Raw genomic sequence first — 7,187 nt, forward strand, 5'->3', positions numbered from 1 at the left:
TAAGGAAATGCAATCCGAAAACAAAAGAAGCAAGTTACAGTACACTTGTTCGCCCACTGCTTGAATGCTGCTCACCGGTGTGGGATCCGTACCAGATAGGGTTTATAGATGAGATAGAGAAGATCCAACGGAGAGCAGCTCGCTTCGTTACAGGATCATTTAGTAATCGCGACAACGTTACAGAGATGATAGATAAACTCCAGTGGAAGACTCTGCAAGATAGACGCTCAGTAACTCGGTACGGGCTTTCGTTGAATTTTCGAGAACATACCTTCACCGAGAAGTCAAGCAGTACATTACTCCCTCCTACGTACATCTCTCGAAGAGACCATGAGGATAAAATCAGAGAAATTAGAACTCACACAGAGGCATACCGACAATCTTTCTTTCCACGAACAATACGAGACTGGAATAGAAGAGAGAACCGATAGAAGTACTCAAAGTACCCTCCGACACACACCATCAGGTGGCTTGCGGAGTATGGATGTAGATGTAGAAGGTTAGTCATGAGCATAAGATGTGCTTGGATACCTCAGTCGACAAAGCAATGTTGCCCCAGAATGCAAAGGTTCCGCATTCGATTCGGATCTGGGAAACAATTTTAATCTGCCAGAAACTTTCAACTTAGAATTTGTCTTATGCTCTTGTCGTTCCATAGTCATTTGTGAAATTTAGTAGAACAGTCCATATCTAATTCTGTGGGGTTTCGTTAATGCAAATTTAAATTATGTTTGTTCGATGTTTAAAATTTTTCAATAGAACGTTCTCTTTCTCTCACTCTCTCTTTGTGTGTGTGTAAGAAGCAAGGGAACAAGCGAAAATCGTTTCCTGAATTCCTACAGTAAGAGGACGCTTGTGACAACGGAAAGGCATAGACATCCAGTAAGTGCATATCTGAATGTAGGCTCTCCCGGCATTCACTACTGGTGAAAAACTCTCGGATTTCCAGCCGGGTGGCAGTCTTAAGACACGGCGACTTCTCGACAGTGTCATGCGCTTCATCTTATGGCCAGCTAGAAACGCGAATACATAAATCAAATAATTGAGAACGTAGGTTGCAGGTGCTACTCTGAGATGAAAAGGTTGCCACAGAAGAGGAATTCGTGGCGGACTGCATCAAACCAGTCAGAAGACCGACGACGCCCCCCCACACCCCCCCCACACCCACCCAAAAAAAAAAAAAAAATTACGAGAGCTCTCCACCATTCAATAACTCAAGTGCCAGCACGAACCGATCCTGGACATAGAGCGAGGACTATTGTTCTCGGATGCGACATTCGAATACTCGAGACCAGTTCTCGATAACACTCTGGATTCGAGTTCCCACTGCCACGCTGTCATCGTGCTCAGTCGCTGAACACCCACAAGAACGGCAGCTGCTGCCTTATTCCGGGTTACTTAAGGCGCATTACGGCGACCCCGCGTGTTTGAACACTGGCGGGCACCAGGCAGCCGCGTCCTTGACGAGGCCGTGGAGGGCGCCTCGAGGGCGGCGGCGTGCCCGCACAATGCGCCATCACGCCGCCTGTAATTGCGTGCACAGCCACCGGCTGCCAGCCGCCAAACAAGGGCCGCAGATTGTGCACACCGCGTCCTCTGTCACCAATGCGGATGTCTGACTGCTCCACGCTTTGCAAACTCGCTGCTCACTTTTTTTGACAGGTAGCTGCATTTCTCCGTTTAGGGCTCGAAATGGTATGTCTCTCCCATATAATGAAGCATCATTCACCATCAACTGCTTCAGTGTCTGCTGCAACTTACATAGAACGCTATAAATCAGTTTTAGCCCTCCTTAATTATTGTCCTAATTATTTGCTCTCAGCTGTAAGGGTCGTCTTCAGTCAGTCAGTGATGAACACCTTTTTTACCTGACTATTTAGCCATTCTCTTCTTAGTTCGAAGATTTCCGGATATGGAGATTTGCGGCCACCGCAGATTTGCGGAGACAGTCTCCACTCCCCCGTCACTCAAGCGCTGGAATAGTATCCCGTCTTCTCCCATGCCTCTCGGTCCTTATACTTTTTTTCCCTCTCCCCTACCTCCAGGCGATACTAGCAAAATTAGGTCCTGCTTGAAAAGCATTTCCCACATTCAGAAAATGAAATAAGATCTGTTCACAAGTAAAATGTAAATGTCGAGTGACTAGGGCCTCCCGTCGGGTAGACCGTTCGCCGGGTGCAAGTCTTTCGATTTGACGTCACTTCGGCGACTTGCGCGTCGATAGGGATGAAATGATGATGGTTAGGACAACACAAAGCCAGTCCCTGAGCGGACAAAATTTCCGACCCAGTCGGGAATCGAACCCGGGCCCTTAGGATTGACATTCTGTCGCGCTGATCTCTCAGCTACCGGGGGCTGACTTGTTCACAACTTATACATTCTAAGACAAAAAGAAACGACGCATCACTAAGGAATTATCCAAATGAGAAGGAAATCGGGTGTAATGTATGTACACAGACAAACAAATGATTACAGTTTAAGAAAAACTGGATGGTTTATTCAAGATAAATAGCTTCACAAATTGACAAGTCAGTAAGGTATTGGTCCACCTCTGGCCCTTATGCCAGCAGTTACTGACCTGAGTATTGATTTACGCAGTTGTCCAATACATTTCGGCGTATTAAGCACTCGACAATTTACATCGTAAGCAGGTTGCACGCGGCGAGAGCCTGTTCTTGCCGGCTAAACCCTTGGTAACAACGGTCAGCGCTGCAGGAAAACGCGGATCATCATAGCCCAACCGTCAACGGTTTCAAATCTCAGCAATCGCCAGGACGCCGAGGCCCAGGCACATCCGTGCAGCCTACTATCACAAAGCCCCAGAGGGAACACATAACTAAGCAAAGACGATACGACGAGGGCCAGAGTCGATGGAACGCGCGCTCAAATTACACCAGTAGGATTGGCGAGCGCCCTCATAGAAGTCGCCACGGCTCATCATAAATTGAGAGAGTTACTGGATTTCCTCCTGAGGGATATCGTGCCAGATTCTGCCCAAAAGGCGCGTTAGATCGTCAAAATCCCGAGCTGGTTGGAGAGCGGAGGGCACAATGCTCCAAACGCCCCAACTAGAAAGAGAGCGGACCTTGCTGGCTAAGGTACGGTTTGGCAAGTGTGAAGACAATAGAAACTCTGGCCCTGTTGGGAGGGGAATATCTTGCTGACATGTAAGCCCGGAATCGCTCGCCATGAAGGGCAACAAAACGGTGCGTTGAATTTCGTCCACATACCGCCGTGCTGTCAGTGTGCCGCAGATGACAACCAAAGGGGTCCTGCCATGAAATGAAATGGCACCCCAGACCATCACCTCTGGTCGTCGGGCCACATGGCAGGTGACATTCAGGTTAGTATCCCATCGCTGTTCGAGATGTCTCCAGACACGTCTGCGGCTGGAATCTCATTGGACCGAGTAGAATCGTCTTCGGTGAAGAGACCCACTTCGAACTGAGCCCCGATGACCAGATAGCGTTGGGAGAGTAATCATTTGTTTGTCTGTACATGTGCATCTTATCTACCGACTGCCGTCCCATTCTGATAATTCCTTCGTGGTGCATATTTTCTTTTCTTCTTTTAGATTTCGACTATTTTTTCAGGCATCAGTTAACAGTATATATCTACCTGAAAAAATACGTGACACAATGTTGTCTTACAAAGTTATTTATTAACTACTAGTTTCTGTCATTGACCATCCTGCGACTCTGAATATGGTTAGTGACGGAAACCGGTCCTAAACAAATAATTTTACAAGACAACATTGTGTCATGCATTTTTCCAAGTACTTTGAAATTTACATACGCTCTTCCACGAACGGCAATAACCCTTATCGTTGTTAACCGCTGCAAATAGTCTATATTTGTAAATATCTACGATTGTGTTAGTTGTAAAGCTGGAAAGCTGGAAACGACCTCCTGTCTTTACAACAGTCTTATTGGCAGGAATTCCATTGACCTCGTTTTCCACATAGTAGCTGGCCACACACGGGTATATTTTAGCAACAGGCCACGTATATTTCCAACACATTCTGGAACACCTGCAGGTCCCACGTGTATATTAGGGGAGACACGCCCTTCTCGGTACCAGCAGTCCAACCTCAGCTGCTGTCCGCAAATCTCCGCAAACCCTCCTGTCCGGATATCTCCGTGTCCGCATTCCTCCGGCATTCTTTCCCCTGTGACGTGTCGAGGGTCACTTTTGTCTTGCCAGTGGTCAGGGAGTCGTGCTTGGCGGCGTATCGCGCCGGTGCTGCGAGAGGAAGGGCCGCACACGCACGTGATGGGACCGAGGTGGAGCAGCGACCAACGAAAGGAAGTGAGTCGGTACACGGCCGAGAACGGGCAGCCTTCTCCAAGCCGATAGGCCAATGAGCTGTCTACGCGACGTTGACAGCGGCCATTTGGGGCGTGGCCGTGGTGTGGACACAAACGAACTATGTCCTGTCCCGGGCCGGAGGACAGCTTTACCAGTGGAACAGAAGAAAGGGGCTTCCGCTTTCCAAGAGGATCACTACCTACTTTCTTTAATAGTCGATGGCTCCATCTTGGTCCTTAAGTGGTTCAGTATAGCGTACAGTGCAGAGTGCAAGTGGTGCGCTGAATGCACTGGTTAACAAGTAATACTCGTATAAAGCACGGAAAGTCTGTAGTTATGGTGCAATGTGTTATGGTTATTGTGTGCTGGCGAATCAGGCGTCCGAATGTGTTCTCTAAAGCCCAGAGCCATTTTGATTTTCTTAATTGCATGTCGTGAATGTGATTGATTTATATGTTTTGTTGTAAGGAAGGTGATGTGTTTTTATTATACTGTGAATGTAACAGATTTTTTTCTATCACTTAAACAAAGGAAGTTATTATTATGTTCTGTGAGAATGCTTCATTATGTAGTTCATTAAACAGAAGATTCTGTAGAGATATATGTGTAGGTAGTTCTTTAGATACTTGATAGTAGCTTGTCATAGAGAATACCAGGTGGTGGTGGGAGTAGTCATAGATCAATATTTAGCTGCATTCTATGTGAGAGTTATCGTATTGTCCTACAGTTAATTGCAGAAGCTATATTTATTTTTTTCTGTGTGTGACCATGGACCATCTTTTGTAATTATTATTGATGTTGCCTGACTCTGCGTGCCGGGCATTAATTGACTTTAATTCTGTTTCCTTGAATTCTGTTGAAGGCATTTTAATTGTTATTGTCTTTCTTGAACTCTGCTCTCAAGAACTGCGTTGGGCTGAAGATTAAGTTCTGTTTAATTTTTATTGTTCTGTTGCCAATTAGATTTTAGGTTTAAAAAAGTAGTTATTAAATTGAGTCGTCTCCTATAGCTCCCTGCCCGAATCCCATTCCACCAAATCGTATGCTTCATTCAATTCACTATTAATCCTGTAGGAATAACAGCATAGCTATGAAGAAATCCACAAGACTACAACCCCATGGTAATGACGTTCCTTAGGTGATTCAGTCTAGATGTAACGCTGTGTCTTATACAGATGTTCCCCGGAGGGATAGCAACTTGTCTGGTTTATCAACTATCGTGTGATGTCGTTTCCTATGAGATCCTGAGGGCTGGGTTCAGTCGCATAGTTGGATAGGTTTCTGTGTACTTCGAATAGAATGGCTCTTTTCCTTCGCGAAGTGTGAGAGTTGTGTGGTAAGTGTATCTTCGATAAAATGCTCTCGGAATTACAGCAGCTTTTAGTGTATTAAAACTCATGAGCTTTCGACCATTGCTCCTTGCGTGTTGCAAAGCCGTGACAGGCGTGTGTGGCTGCTGCTATCGTCCTTACATAGACGTGCTATCGTCTATGACAACACTGGTGCCCAGTCCAGTGCCATATAGAGTAATTTTTTGGTCGCAGGAGGGCTGTGCCCGTGTCACCCATCCGATGGCCTGGTCCCAACCTGTGCTTGACTGCGGACAGCCGTCTGATACCGTGTGAATGCGGACAATTTTACACAGAATAATCTGTACATACTGTTGAATAGTGCCATGTAGAACACGAGAGCTGTTTCTGCCTACGGTGTCATGAGAAAACAGCGGCAGCAGAACCTGCACTAGAAAACGGACACTGAATTGCATTCTACACTACATCTGGTATGAAATGGACAAATAGTTTTTGGGGTGGTGTTATAAAAAATTCCGATGCACGACACGCTTGATCTCGCGATACAGACGGCGAAGAAGCCTTTCGATTTGTAGACCCTGATCAGTCTCCTACACTCGTACTCGTCTGCTTGTGAAACTGATTCCATATGGGTGATCAATCTTGCTTTGTTTCATAATATAAAGCTAGCCCGAACTCACACCGATGATCGGTACATCCAAAAATATGGGAAATCCTGTTTTTGAAATACCAACATTTATTGTGAAGAATGAGATTTTCACTCTGCAGCGGAGTGTGCGCTGATATGAAACTTCCTGGCAGATTAAAACTGTGTGCCCGACCGAGACTCGAACTCGGGACCTTTGCCTTTCGCGGGCAAGTGCTCTACCAACTGAGCTACCGAAGCACGACTCACACCCGGTCTCACAGCTTTACTTCTGCCAGTATCTCGTCTCCTACCTTCCAAACTTTACAGAAGCTCTCCTGCGAACCTTGCAGAACTAGCACTCCTGAAAGAAAGGATATTGCGGAGACATGGCTTAGCCACAGCCTGTGGGATGTTTCCAGAATGAGATTTTCACTCTGCAGCGGAGTGTGCGCTGATATGAAACTTCCTGGCAGATTAAAACTGTGTGCCCGACCGAGACTCGAACTCGGGACCTGGAAGGTAGGAGACGAGATACTGGCAGAAGTAAAGCTGTGAGACCGGGCGTGAGTCGTGCTTCGGTAGCTCAGTTGGTAGAGCACTTGCCCGCGAAAGGCAAAGGTCCCGAGTTCGAGTCTCGGTCGGGCATACAGTTTTAATCTGCCAGGAAGTTTCATATCAGCGCACACTCCGCTGCAGAGTGAAAATCTCATTCTGGAAACATCCCCCAGGCTGTGGCTAAGCCATGTCTCCGCAATATCCTTTCTTTCAGGAGTGCTAGTTCTGCAAGGTTCGCAGGAGAGCTTCTGTAAAGTTTGGAAGGTAGGAGACGAGATACTGGCAGAAGTAAAGCTGTGAGACCGGGCGTGAGTCGTGCTTCGGTAGCTCAGATGGTAGAGCACTTGCCCGCGAAAGGCAAAGGTCCCGAGTTCGAGTCTCGGTCG

At 46.8% G+C, this 7,187-nt stretch overlaps 1 non-coding gene across 1 annotated transcript; it reads left to right on the forward strand.

Moving 5' to 3' along the window:
* Positions 1-6,817: 6,817 nt before the first annotated feature.
* Positions 6,818-6,892, forward strand: Trnas-cga (transfer RNA serine (anticodon CGA)). Its single transcript has one exon. It is a non-coding gene; the product is annotated as a tRNA-Ser (tRNA).
* The last annotated feature ends 295 nt before the right edge of the window (positions 6,893-7,187 follow it).

The sequence above is a fragment of the Schistocerca nitens genome, chromosome 6, assembly GCF_023898315.1.
Source record: "Schistocerca nitens isolate TAMUIC-IGC-003100 chromosome 6, iqSchNite1.1, whole genome shotgun sequence".
NCBI lineage: Eukaryota > Metazoa > Arthropoda > Insecta > Orthoptera > Acrididae > Schistocerca > Schistocerca nitens.